This window comes from Pelodiscus sinensis, chromosome 15, assembly GCF_049634645.1.
Source record: "Pelodiscus sinensis isolate JC-2024 chromosome 15, ASM4963464v1, whole genome shotgun sequence".
Taxonomy (NCBI): Eukaryota; Metazoa; Chordata; order Testudines; family Trionychidae; genus Pelodiscus; species Pelodiscus sinensis.
Window position 1 is genome coordinate 39,142,337 of NC_134725.1, and position 13,171 is coordinate 39,155,507.

The 13,171-nt window shown below is 49.1% G+C and overlaps 1 protein-coding gene across 3 annotated transcripts in view; it reads left to right on the forward strand.

The window, feature by feature from the left end:
- The window catches only part of SEZ6L (seizure related 6 homolog like), a 176,257-nt gene that overhangs the window by 124,732 nt on the left and 38,354 nt on the right, over window positions 1-13,171 (forward strand). The window lies entirely within an intron of this gene.

Consider the following 13,171-nt stretch of genomic DNA (forward strand, 5'->3'; position numbering starts at 1 on the left):
TTAACGAAGCTAACTAAGTAGACTGGATATGTCTGATTCATATCTTTTGATATGAAAACGTGAATGTCAAAAGCAGGGGGAATTGACTTTGTAATGCACCAACCAATTAATATTTTTATTCAAGCACAGGGTAAGAGTGACGCATATGTAAATGAATTCCTGTTCAGCACTCTCTCGCTCTCTAATTGAGTTGTAAAATTCCTTTGTAGAAGAACGGCTACTTTTAAATCCATTGATGAGTGAACAGGCAGGTTAACATGTTCTGCTACAATTTATGAGTGTTACCATTTCTGATGTCTGTTTTGTGTCCATTTATCCTTTGGCGCAGACAATATACATGGCAGAGGAGCATCACTCACACTAGACAGCTTATATCAAACTAGAGGATGTGCAGGTGTATGAGCCCCTGATGTTGTGGCTTATGTGGTGAGGTCAGACCTGGGCAAAATATGGCCCATGGGCCAGATTCAGACCTCCAAGCTACCAGATTTGGCCCGCGGATGCTGAGGGGAGCCCCAGGCAGGCTGCCCACTTCCCTTGCTCCACCCACACGCTGCTCAGAAATGTGGCTGTGGGTGGTTTTTCTTTAAAAATTGTGAATCCAGAGGGGAGGGGGAAGCTTTAGGAGCTGCTCCCTGCCCCGGCACAATCCCATTGGCCGGTTTCTGGCCAGAAACTGTCCAATGGGAGCTGTCTGTTTCAATAACAGGCAGCCATGAAGCACAGGGGGCTCCAGAGCACATGGCTGCAGCCTGTGTGGAGGTGGGGCAGGCAGGGAGGCTGATTCAGGACCCACTGCTGGCTAATAAGTCTCCTGGCAGAGCCTGCCTCTGGCACCCCAGTCCCTCCCTTCCCCAACCCTCTGCTCCCCACTCCTGCCCCCTACTCCACACACCCAGATCCTCTGCCCCTCTCCTGTACTCATATCCCCTCTGAGATCCAGCACCCATCCCTTGCCCCAGATCACAGACCCCTCCTGCCCTAGCTCACAACCCAAACCCCTGCACCCCCTCCTGTACCCCAATTCCCTGCCCTAGGTCACAATCCAACCCCCTGCATCCCACTCCAGTGCCCCAGGTCACAATACCCTCCTTCCCCCAAACTCCCTCCCTTACTCCATGCTCCCTTCTGCACCCAACCTCCATCCTAGACCCTGCATCTCCTCCGTTAATAGCATGGAAGAGTGTGGCCCTCAACCACTTTCCAAATTTTTGGAGTGGTTCCCAATTAAAACTTATTGCCCACTCCTCGGCTAGGCTCTGGGATGGTGTTGCTTGTGTAGATGTGTGGACAGAGTTGGCAATGGGGTTTATTGCAGGAGTGGGTTCCTGAGGAGTGTCTCTGAAATGCGGAGTATGACTGCTGGTAAATATTTGTCAGGTTGGGGGGCTGTCTGTAGGTGAGGATTGACCTGTCTCCCAAGGCCTGTGAGAGTGAGGGATTGTTTTCCAGGATAGGTTGTAGATTGTCAATGATGTGCTGGGAGGGATTTAAGCTGGGGGCTGTAGGTGATGATCAGTGGTGTTTTGTTATTTTCCTTGTTAGATCTGTCTTGAAGTAGTTGACTTCTGGGTACTCAGTCTGATGCTTTCAATCTGTTTCCTCACTTCGCCAGGTGGGTATTTTAGTTGGCTGATAAAGATCTTGTAGGTGTTTGTCTGTGTCTGTGGGACTGGAGCAAAGCCACTTGTATCTTAGGGCATGGCTGTAGACAATGGATCATGTGATGTGTCCTGGATGGAAGCTGGAGGCATGTAGGTAAGAATACCGCTCAGTAGGCTTCCAATACAAGGGGGTATTTATGTGCCATCATTTATTTGCACTGTCGTATGAAGAAAGTGGATCTCTTGTGTGGAGTGGTCCAGGCTGAGGTTGATAGTGGGGTAGAAAGTTGAAATCCTTCCTGTGGGTCCATATGATGAAGATCAGTGTTCCCTCTAAAATTTTCCATCCATGAGCAGAGTGAGTTTTGTCTTGTGTGCCAACAATGTGGTCACGTGCACTTGTTTGGATTTATATATGGAGAGAGAGAGAGAGATGTTATGTAAGAAAGAATACTAAAGCAACCCTTTCCCAGTCACAAAGAATAAAAAGAGCTGTTAAATCAGAACTTTCACCCACGCATCCTTATTATTATGGCTGACCCTATTTGTACAGTATTTGTTCCATAAGCTGCTTATTGACCACCCCTTCAGTTGTGCATTTCTGCTGAAGATGTGATTTAATCCTGGCATCAAAGTTTCTTTAGTCTGAAGAAAAAAAAACCTTATTCAAGCTAAAAAGAAAATACAGGCAGTCCCCGGGTTACGTACAAGATAGGGACTGTAGGTTTGTTCTTAAGTTGAATCTGTATGTAAGTCGGAACTGGCGTCCAGATTCAGCCGCTGCTGAAACTGATCAGTTTCAACGGCGGCTGAATCTGGATGCCAGTTCTGACTTACATACAGATTCAACTTAAGAACCCCAGGCATCCCCAAGTCAGCTGCTGCTGAAACTGATCAGCGGCTGATTCCAGGAAGCCCCGGGCAGGGGCTTCCTGTAGTCAGCCACTGGTCAGTTTCAGCAGCGGCTGACTTGGGGATGCCTGGGGCAGAGCAGCTGGGGTGCTGCTGAGTTGGTCCAGTAGCGCCGCCGCTCCTCGGCGCTACTGGACCAACCCAGCAGCACCCAAGCTGCTCTGCCCCAGTCGTCCTGATTCAGCCGCTGCTGAAACTGACCAGCAGTGGCTGAATCAGGACGCCTGGGGCAGAGCAGCTGGGGTGCTGCCGGGTTGGTCCAGTAGCGCCCAGAGCGGCGCTACAGGACCAACCGGCAGCGCCCCAGCTGCTGTACCACAGGCGTCTGGAGCAAAGCTGCGGAGCACGGGGGCAGCGGGACAGCCCAGACGCGCCGTGGCTGTCCTGCTGCCCTCGGGCTCCGCGGCTTTGCTCTGCTTTGCTCCCCGTCCCCCTGGTCTGCAGACCAGGGGGACGGGGAGCAAAGCGGCGAACAGCGGGCAGCAGACAGCCCAGACGCATCTGGGCTGTCCGCTGCCCGTGTGTTCAGCCGCTTTGCTCTGCTTTGCTCCCCGTCCCCCTGGTCTGCAGACCAGAAGGACGGGGAGCAAAGCGGCGGAACATGCGGGCAGCAGACAGCCCAGACGCACGTCTTCACTGTCTGCTGCCCGCGTGTTCCACCGCCTTGCTTCCTCTCCCTGGTCTGCTGGAGACCAGGGAGAGGGCCCCGTTCGTAACTGCGGATCCAACGTAAGTCGGATCCGCGTAACTCGGGGACTGCCTGTAAAACAAAGCAGGACATTTTCATTCTCACTGAGTTTCAAAAAAGTTTGCCAAAAACCCCTCTTCCCACTAGAGACACTTGGGGAAAAAGTTGCAGCCCACCACCCTTGCCATGACGATCTATCAGTCCCGTGGGGTTGCTGCAGTAATATTAGCTAAACTCCCACCCTCTTCCCTTAGGATAGGCCCTGATCACATTTCTCCTCCTTGCAAAGCAGCTCCCAAACCATCCTGATCAAAATGCTGCAGTAGCAGCTGCCTCCACTATCTCCCCCTACCACTCCCTACTTTCTTCATGCAGTTGTGTCCTTAGGGTTTCAGCTCATCTTCTTCCATTTAAGGTCTGCAGCCCACACCCCTCCAATCTTTTCCTGACTCTGCAGCTGCTTTGAGCACCTCTATCCCTCTCTGTCTGCCTGGCCGCTCACCCTGCCTTCCCAGAAGCCCATTACATGGCCACCTTCCTGGGCCTACAAGCACAGCCCCTTGCTGGCCATGCAGGTCCATGCAAGCCTCCTAGCCCCACTCGCCTCGTGCCACTCAGGGGCAGGGAGGGAAGTTCCCCATGAGCCCTGTCACAGTGGGTCAGTGTCTACCTTTCCCAGTCCTGGGAGCTTTGCCTGCCCCACTGCAGCTGACGGAGTGCCTCTCCCGGACTTGGAGCTCGCCAGCGGGTGCCCGTCCAACACAAGGCCACCAGAGTAGCTGAGACGTGGCTGCAGCCACTGCCCGACACATGGCTCTGGCTCCAGCCGTAGCTAGGGTCACCACTGTCATCCATAACATGGCTCTGGCTCTGACTCTAGCAGGGCCACCAGAACAGCTGCCACCTGCCATGCAGCTCCAGCCCTGGAGAAGGGCTGAAGCTGGGGCCAGGACCAGGTGGCGACTGCCCTGCTGCTCCCGGGATGGGGCAGCCGCCCTCCACCGGCTCTGCCCCCAGCTCTGCCCCAGGAGTAGCTGAGCAGCTACTGCGCAGCTCTGCAGGAGGCTTAGAGGGAACACCTTAGAGGGAACACTGATGACGATGTCGTCAAAGTAGCATAAGCAGAGGAGCAGTGCTAGGGGACGGGAGCTGAGGAAATGTTGTTTGAGGTCAGCCATAAAAGTGTTGGTGTATTGTGGGGCCGTGCGGGTGCTCATAGCTGTGTGGCTGACTTGAAGGTATAAATCAGGGGTGGCCAACCCATTACAGGCAAAGAGCCAAAATAGTTGTGCATATAGTGCATATAGTGCAAAGAGCCGGGGGGGGGGGGGGGGGGGAGAGAGTTGTTGAGCAAAAAAAAAAAAAAAAGACTGCCCCTTTAAGAAATGCGGTTAAAGGCTTTTTTGCCACATCAGGCTCCCGCTGGCCGCCGCCATCTTAAAGACACCATTTTGAATGACCACACTGGACAGCTCTCCTGCCCCGGTGAGCACAGGATACTGGGAGACGGGGGCTGTTTTCAAGGGTGGAGGGGCAGCTTCACGAACCTCACTTTTGGGGAGGGGAGAGCTGCTGGCGGCTCATGAGCTGCGGGTTGGCCACGGCTGGTATAAATTGTTCCCAAATTGGAAATTGTGGGTCAGGACAAAGTCACAGAGCTCAGTCACCAGGTGTACAGTGGTGTCATCAGGGATTGTGCTCCGGGCAGCCTGTAGTCCTTCCTCGGGTGGAATGTTGGTGCAAAGAGTTTCCACAACCATGGTAGCCAGGTTGGTGTTTTCAGGAAGATTATTGATGCTCTGTAGTTTCCTCAGGAAATCAGTGGTGTCTCAAAGATAGCTAGGAGTCCTGGCAGCGTAGGGTCTGAGGAGAGAGTCAACGTAGCCAGATAATCCTGCAATAAGGGTGCCAATGCCTGAGATAATGGAATGTCTCAGATTTCCAGGTTTATGGATCTTGGGTAGCAGATAGAAAACTCCTGGTCAGGCCTGTGGGGGGAGGGGAGCGTGTGTTTGTGTAGATTTGGTCAACACAGGTGGATTTTTTAAGGCACAAGTGACAGTTTGGTTCCCAACCTTTTTTTCAGTCAGCAAGAATTGGTCACCTAAGGCCTCTGGTGCCTTTGCAAATCACCCCCCAATCAAGACAGATATTTCTGCAGGGGACCAAGAAATCCAAGTTAACTGTTTTAGAATGTGTACTGCCCTCTCCTGTCCAAAGTATGTACCCATACATATGTATTGCTATTCATCAGCTGTTCTTACCCCTCATTGGGAAAGGTCTGTGTTCCTGAGTCAGATATCTGTTGAGATTTGCCCAAAGTGTTGAGGGGACTTACTGACCTGTGGCTGATTGTTTAAAGGGAAGCAATAAATGAAGAAGTGCTTTGCATCCTTTTAGGCCCATTCCTGTAGACTAAAATCAAGGGAGGCTTAACACTTCTTGGAACTGATTTTAAGGAAAGGCATGGAGAGTAGTTGGGGAAAGGGGTGGTTTCATTGTTAATCAGGTTTGATGTCCTTCTTCCTCAGGGAATATAGCTTTCTGTAGCCAAGAGATTAAAAGGCTTTAAGTGCTGCAAATTGCTTTATGAGGTTCCAGTCAATGTGATAGCTAAGGGCCTGCTGTTGGAATGAATGCCTGCCCTGTTTATTACAGCACATCTGCTGTCTTTTCAAAATGATCATTCTTATGTGATGAGAAATCAAGCAAATTTTGTGACAACAACAAACAACAAATTCTTCAAGTCACCACATCATCACAAGCACATGCAATTAGAAACTAATGTTTTGGGAAGTGCTAAATATAGGCCCTCCGTCTTTACATCCTTAAGAAAACAAATGGCAGCTGTTGAGTATATCTCCTTGCTGAAATACCAGCCTCTTTGTTATGTTAAAAGAACATAGAAGACAAGGTGGGGTTACTTGTTAGCTACCCAGTTCCAAACACTAATTAAAAGGCGTTTCTGCAGCTCACTGGAAATATTAGCTGCTTTATTTTCTGTAAATGGGCAATGTAGAAGCAGTGGTCCCTACAAGCCGATATCTTGTGCAAAGAGCTAATTATAAACACAATTTAGCTTACAAAGAAACCTGATTTTATCTCAGCTCCTCTGCGCTACCTATTTCAATTCTAGAACAAAAACAAAGAGTCCAAAGCTAACAAATTTATTAAGAAATCTCAAGGGTAGCAATGTTCATCTGTAACTTAAATCACTTTTCCACTCCAACTCAACTGATGAAGTGGGATTTACCCACACAAGATCACGATTCTATACCTTTGATTCCATACCTTTGTTAGTCTCTAAAGTGCCACAAGACTTCTCATTTTTTAAATTTATGATCGTCTTTTATTGTTAGTCTTTAAGTTATCACTGGACTCGTTATTGCTGAAACAGACTAGCACAGCTACGTCTCTGAAACTTGTCATCATGCAAGCTCGAGAGCAGTTGCTTTCCTGCTGGCTAGGCCTCTTTATGCTGCACTTACTACATGCAGTTTGCATTTTCAGAGTTCTCTTTCACTAACTTTTAACTCCTTCAGGTTCCTAACCAAGTGCATTGTTGGGACAGGTCACTCCCGCAAGCAGCACTGCGGTGAAGGAGTCCAACAAGACCTAATAATAAGCCACATTTTTTCCTATTGGGGTAATGAACTAGACTCAGAGGAAAGAGAGTGTTGCATCATTTTCAAGTGATCCCTGCAGGGACTGAAAGGAGAGCAGCCCCACCAGTGTCTGCAGGGCACCCTCCCAGTTCACCTTGGCTTGGCTGCAGGGGCATGTGATCTGTAAGGAGCAGGGGGTTTGTCAGAGCTCCAGGAAAGTGGCAGTTGATTCTGTATGTGTATGTGCTGTGGGCACTTTGCAGAGAGCATGCAAGAGTCCAGATGGCCAACAAGAGTCGAATTACAGTTTGGACCTCCCTGGTCTGGCACCCTGGGGACCTTGCTAATCCTGGATGAGGGAATTTGCCAGTCCAGGAAAGGTCATTTTTGGCTCTGTTGCTACCGGCCCCAACCCCTTCCCTGCCAGGCTTCTCACGCCCCTTCCTCCTGATAGCCCAGCTGAGCCATACGACGGGCTTTCGGCCCCCTCCATCTGCTGGGCTCTGTGCTGGGCTCCCGCCTCTCCAGGCATGGTTCCAGGCTGCCTCCACATCATGCCCCCTCTCCCACCCTCTGCAGCATGCCAGGACTCTCTTATCCTGGAACATTTGCAGGCCAGTAGGACCACGGATGTTGCTGGACCAGAGAATCCCAGTTCATAGAGGGGCTACCAGTACTGTCGGGTACGCTGTGGGCACCGGCCAGCCAAAGGTATCTACAGACACAGGTGTTCTATGCATTGTATCAAAGCCATCCTGTGCACCAGCAGGCACGCCTGAGCCTCCACCGGGGCAGTAATATCACACAGAATGCTGGCAAAGGCCATGCCCCTTCCTTTGACAATGGGGATGTTAGTCAAAGGCCCTGGCCACAGCTTCAGGTTACAGCCAGTTTGGCCTAACCATCCTCATGGCATTTCATCCCATGGCAGATCTTGTTACAGCCCTTCACCAATGATGGGAGGAGAGCTTTCTCTCAGCAGGGCAGTGCGGGAGGAGGGAGAGCCAAGGGGCTGGCTGAGATGGACATTGAGAACATCCACCATGCTCAGGCTCATGCCATGGAGAGCAGACATAGCACACAGGGTTGCTATGGAAACATAACTTGATGCACCTAAAAGCGGGAGTTGGCTTGTCACACAGGGATGAGATCTTGTGCGTCGCTCAGGGGCATAGTAAAAGTGGCTTATGGGCGATGTGCTAGTCTGTTTACTAGCCCCCCCCCCCCCCCCAGACACATTAGCATATCTGTCCTCCTCTGTCACTCAGATAATTAATAGCCTTCAAGGAGAACACACCTCCCCCCCAATCATCAAACAAATGTTTGTCAGCCTGACAGATGTCTGTCTGTCTGTCTCTAACCTGTTTTTAAAAACTTCCAGCCATGAGATTCATAACCTCCCTTAGAACCTTGTTCCATAGATAACTGTCCTTATAGCTAGAAAGATATTTCTAATACAGGCAGTCCCCGGGTTACAAGGATCCGACTTACATCGGATCCCTACTTACAAACGGGGTGAGGCAACCCCGCACTAGCTGCTTCCCCCCAGCAGACCAGGGAGACACGAAGCTAGCGCCACCCCCACCCCCAGCAGACCAGGGAGATGTGGAGTGGCTTTTCTCAGCAGACACCTCAGCTTGAGAATAAAGGACTGAGGGAAGTGAGGTGTGGGAGAATAAAACTGAGCTCTGGAGAAATGTTTGGCTAGAGTTTCCCCTACAATATGTACCAGTTCCGACTTACATACGAATTCAACTTAAGAACAAACCTACAGTCCCTATCTTGTACGTAACCCGGAGACTGCCTGTACTTAATGTCATGTCTACATTAGAAAATTATTTTGAAATAATGACACCCCAAAAAATCCACACTACAGGGAAGCCTCAAAATTAGTCTGAGGCAGGCTCCATTAAAGTGGACGTGGCCCAGGAATGGCCCTGAGGAGGAGCTATTTTGAAATAGCAGCAATGGAGCATCCACACTACTGCTATTTCAAAATAAGTGTTATTCCTGGTGGGAAGCAGGAGTTATTATTTCAAAATAACCAGCCCCTTATTTTGAAATAAGGGGCTTGGTAGTGTGGACGCTCCACCTGTTATTTTGAAATAACTCCCTAGTATAGACCAGGGCTAACTTTGCTCTCCCTTCCAGCAGATTAAGCCCATTGCTTCTTGTCCTACCTTCTGTGGCCATGGAGAACAATTGTATTGCAGTGTTGACTCATATCCAGTTTGTGATTCACTCTAACCCCAGGTCCTTTTCAACAGGTCAGTTACTATCTAGCAAGTTACTCCTCACACTGTAGCTGTGTGTTTGATTGTTTTTCTTCTGAGGGGTAGTACTTTGCACTTGTCTGTATTGAATTTCATCCTGTTGATTTCAGAACAATTCTTTGGTGAGGCCACATCTGGAGTATTGTGTCCAGTTCTGGCCCCCCAACTACAAAAAGGATGTGGATGCATTGGAGAGGGTCCAGCGGTAGGCAAACAAAATGATTAGGGGGCTTATGAGGAGAGGCTGAGGGAATTGGGTCTGTTTAGTCTGAAGAAGTGAAGAGTGAGGGGGGATTTGATAGCAGCCTTCAACTTCCTGAAGGGAGGTTCCAAAGAGGATGGAGAGAGGCTGTTCACAGTAGTGACAGGAAGGAACAATCAGTTCCATACATACAAGATGGGAAGCGACTGTCTAGGAAGGAGCATGGCGGAAAGGGATCTAGGGGTCATAGTGGACCACAAGTTGAATATGAGTCAACAGTGTGATGCTGTTGCAAAAAAAGCAAATATGATTCTAGGTTGTATCAACAGGTGTGTTGTAAGCAAAACTCGTGAAGTCATTCTGCCGCTCTACTCTGCACTAGTTAGGCCTCAGCTGGAGTACTGTGTTGAGTTCTGGGCGCCACATTTCAAGAAAGATGTGGAGAAATTGGAAAGGGTACAGAGAAGAGCGACAAGAATGATTAAAGGTCTAGAGAACATGACCTATGAAGCCAGGCTTCATGAACTGGGCTTGTTTAGTTTGGAAAAAAGAAGATTAAGGGGGGACATGATAGCGGTTTTCAAATATCTAAAAGGGTGTCACAAGGAGGAAGGAGAAAATTTGTTCTTCTTGGTTTCTGAGGACAGGACAAGGAGTAATGGGCTTAAAGTGCAGCAGGGGAGGTTTAGGTTGGACATTAGGAAAAAATTCCTAACTGTCAGGGTGGTCAAACACTGGAATAAATTGCCAAGGGAGGTGGTGGAATCTCCCTCTCTGGAGATATTTAAGAACAGGTTAGATAGACATCTGTCAGGGATGGTGTAGGTGGAGCTTGGTCCTGCCTTGAGGGCGGGGGGCTGGACTCGATGACCTCTTGAGGTCCCTTCCAGTCCTATTATTCTATGATTTCTATGATTCTATGACAGATGGTAGAACAAGGAGCAATGGTCTCAAGTTGTGGTGGGAGAGGTCCAGGTTGGATATTAGGAAAAACTATTTCACTAGGAGGGTGGTGAAGCACTGGAATGGGTTCCCTAGGGAAGTAGTGGAGTCTCCATCCCTAGAGGTGTTTAAGTCTCGGCTTGACAAAGCCCTGGCTGGGCTGATTTAGTTGGGATTGGTCCTGCCTAGAGCAGGGGGCTGGACTTGATGACCTTCTGAGGTCTCTTCCAGCTCTATGATTCTATTATTCTAATTCGCCAAGGCCATATTGAATTCTCATCCCAGCTTCCAAAGAGCTTACCATCTCTTCCAGCTCACTGTTATCAACAGATTTTATTTTTTGATGCTCTCCACTCTATCACCTACATCATTAATGAGAATACTGAATAGCACCAACGCTAACATGGAGATCCTAGAGATGCCTTCCAGTTTGATTGTGGACCATTGGTAATTCCTCTTTGAGTAGAGTCTTTCAACCAATTTTTCTCCCCCTCATTGAAAATTCATCCAGACCACATTTCCATAGTTTGCTCATGTTCATGAGAATGCTATGCGGGACTGAGTCAAAAGTCAAACTAAATATTATGCTGTATCACCTCTACTGCTACTCCCTCCCCCCACCCAGCCACTTGGCCAGGAATCCTGCCATTGAAAGAAATTGGGTTGGTTTGGCATGACTGGACTTGACAAATCCATATTGGTTACTATTAATAGCCCTCTTAACGAGGCGTTTGTGGTGGTGATGATGATGATGATGATGATGATGATTTAACAGTCAGTGTCACTATTTCATTGTTCATGTAAGCAAAAAGGGAGGACCAGAGATCTGCGCAATCTCAAATCAGTGGCACTCCATAAGCACCACCACTTATTTCCCTCCTCCCCAATTAAGGGGGTACCCCATTGCACTCAGGGAGTAGCAGGCTCCTGTTTTAAACATCTCCACGATCCACCGTCATTCTGATGTTGTATGGAGGTGGAGCTTGTTTTATGGGTGGAATCTAAAAGAATATCCACCCATCCACACACACATCTTTTTTCTCCCAGGAAGGCCCTGCTAATAGCAGCATAATTTAACAGTGTAGAAAATTCACTGTTGGCGCAAAATTTTCCCATCCCAGACTGAGTGCACGTCCCTTAGACCTTTTTAAAATTACCTGTTTTTTTTTCTGGTTTTATCATCTCCTGGGAGAAACCCTTGCAAATTGTTACTGACCTGCTAGGAGCCCTAGTTGTGGCTGTTGGGGAATTGATGTTTCTGCAAGGAAACAGAAACACATGAACCACAGAGAGCTAAATGGCTCTGTCTTTGAAGTGCATCTCAGAATAGCTAGTGGCACTGTCAGTTTCCAGCCTGCTCAGAAAGAAGGGCTTTGTAGCCGTGTGTCACTCTCGAAAGTAAAACTCATGTAAGGCTCTGCAGAACAGGCAGTGACTGAAATGTTTAAAGCCAAAGAAAGGGGGGGATCATTTCACTTGGACACCATGTCCCAGAGCTCTAGTACTCTGTCAAAGGCTCTGCCACCCCCACTGCTGCAGAGCTACATGGAAGTAATGAGGGACTTATACATGAGCAGCATTCCCAGAGGAGATGGGGGCCCTGGAGACTTGACTTCATTAGAAGAAAGCAGACAAAGGTTGAGATGTGAGCTATTAAGGGACAGAAGGTGGAGCTGGGAGTTGGGTACTTGTACATGCAGCCCCCACTACCACTATTACCTTGATTTTATTCCCTCCACGTGTAGAATGAATGTTATTATGCGCACCAAGGTATGTGCAGATGTGCACCACCAGTAACAATACATACCGCTGGCTGTGGCCAGCTGTGGGTGCTCTGTTGATCAGCTGGGTGACATTTGAATCTCTCCTGGGCAGTTACCCAAGCACTCAGCTTATAGGGAACACTGACCACCATCGACACTCCCTGTGACCTGAGGAAGTCAACAAACTTCTCTGCTTCCATTTTGCGATGATTTCTTTGTATCGCCTAGTGCCTAGAGGCCTTAGTCATAGACCAGTACCCGCAGTGCCAGGTGCTGAACAGACACAAAAGAAAGACAACCCCTGCCCCAAAAACATTACACTCCAAGGCCATGACGAGACAACGGATGAGTACAGATGGATGTGCAAGGAAACAGAAGTAGTCTGAGTGATCCTTACCCTGAGGATAGATAATAGGTAGCAGGTTTAAAACAAACAAAAGGAAGTTATTTCTTCACCCAGCACACAGTCAACCTGTGGAACTCCTTGCCAGAGGATGTGGTGAAGACCAGGACTTTAACAGGGCTCAAAAAAGAACTAGATAAATTCATGGAGGTTAGGTCCATCAATGGCTATTAGCCAGGAGGGGTAGGAATGGTGTCCCTAGCCTCTGTTTGTCTGGAAATGGGCAACAGGAGAGGGATCACTTGATGATTCCCTGTTCTATTCCCTCCTTGGCATTGGCCACTGTCAGCAGACAGGACACTGTGCTGGCTGGATCTTTGGTCTGACCCAGTGTGGCCATTTTTATGTTCTTATGAGCATGGGTGCCACTGAGGGGATGAAGCTGTAGGTACAGTCAGGACAGCACAAGAACTCCTGAGAGCACTGAGTACATCTGAGGCATTTGCCCACTGCAGTTTGTTTCCAACCGTAGTTCTCAACTTTCTTTAAGTGCGGAACCCTATGGAAATCTTAGAGTCTGGGAACCCCCCAGGCTTCATGGCCCACAGGTGGAGAACCAAGCAGCCTGACTGGGGTCTGTCTCCCATGGCTGATGGCTGGGAAGCCCTAAGGCTGACAGCAGGATGCTCCCCTTTGTTCATCTGTCGGTTGCTGGCTGTGCTGAGGCTGTGTTGTAACTGCAGGACCAGGCCACATCATTGTGCTTTTTAGATGGGCCATGATCCCTACCCTGCTCCGGCCCTTGTATGCTGGGAGAACGGTCGGAGCAGCAGAACGGG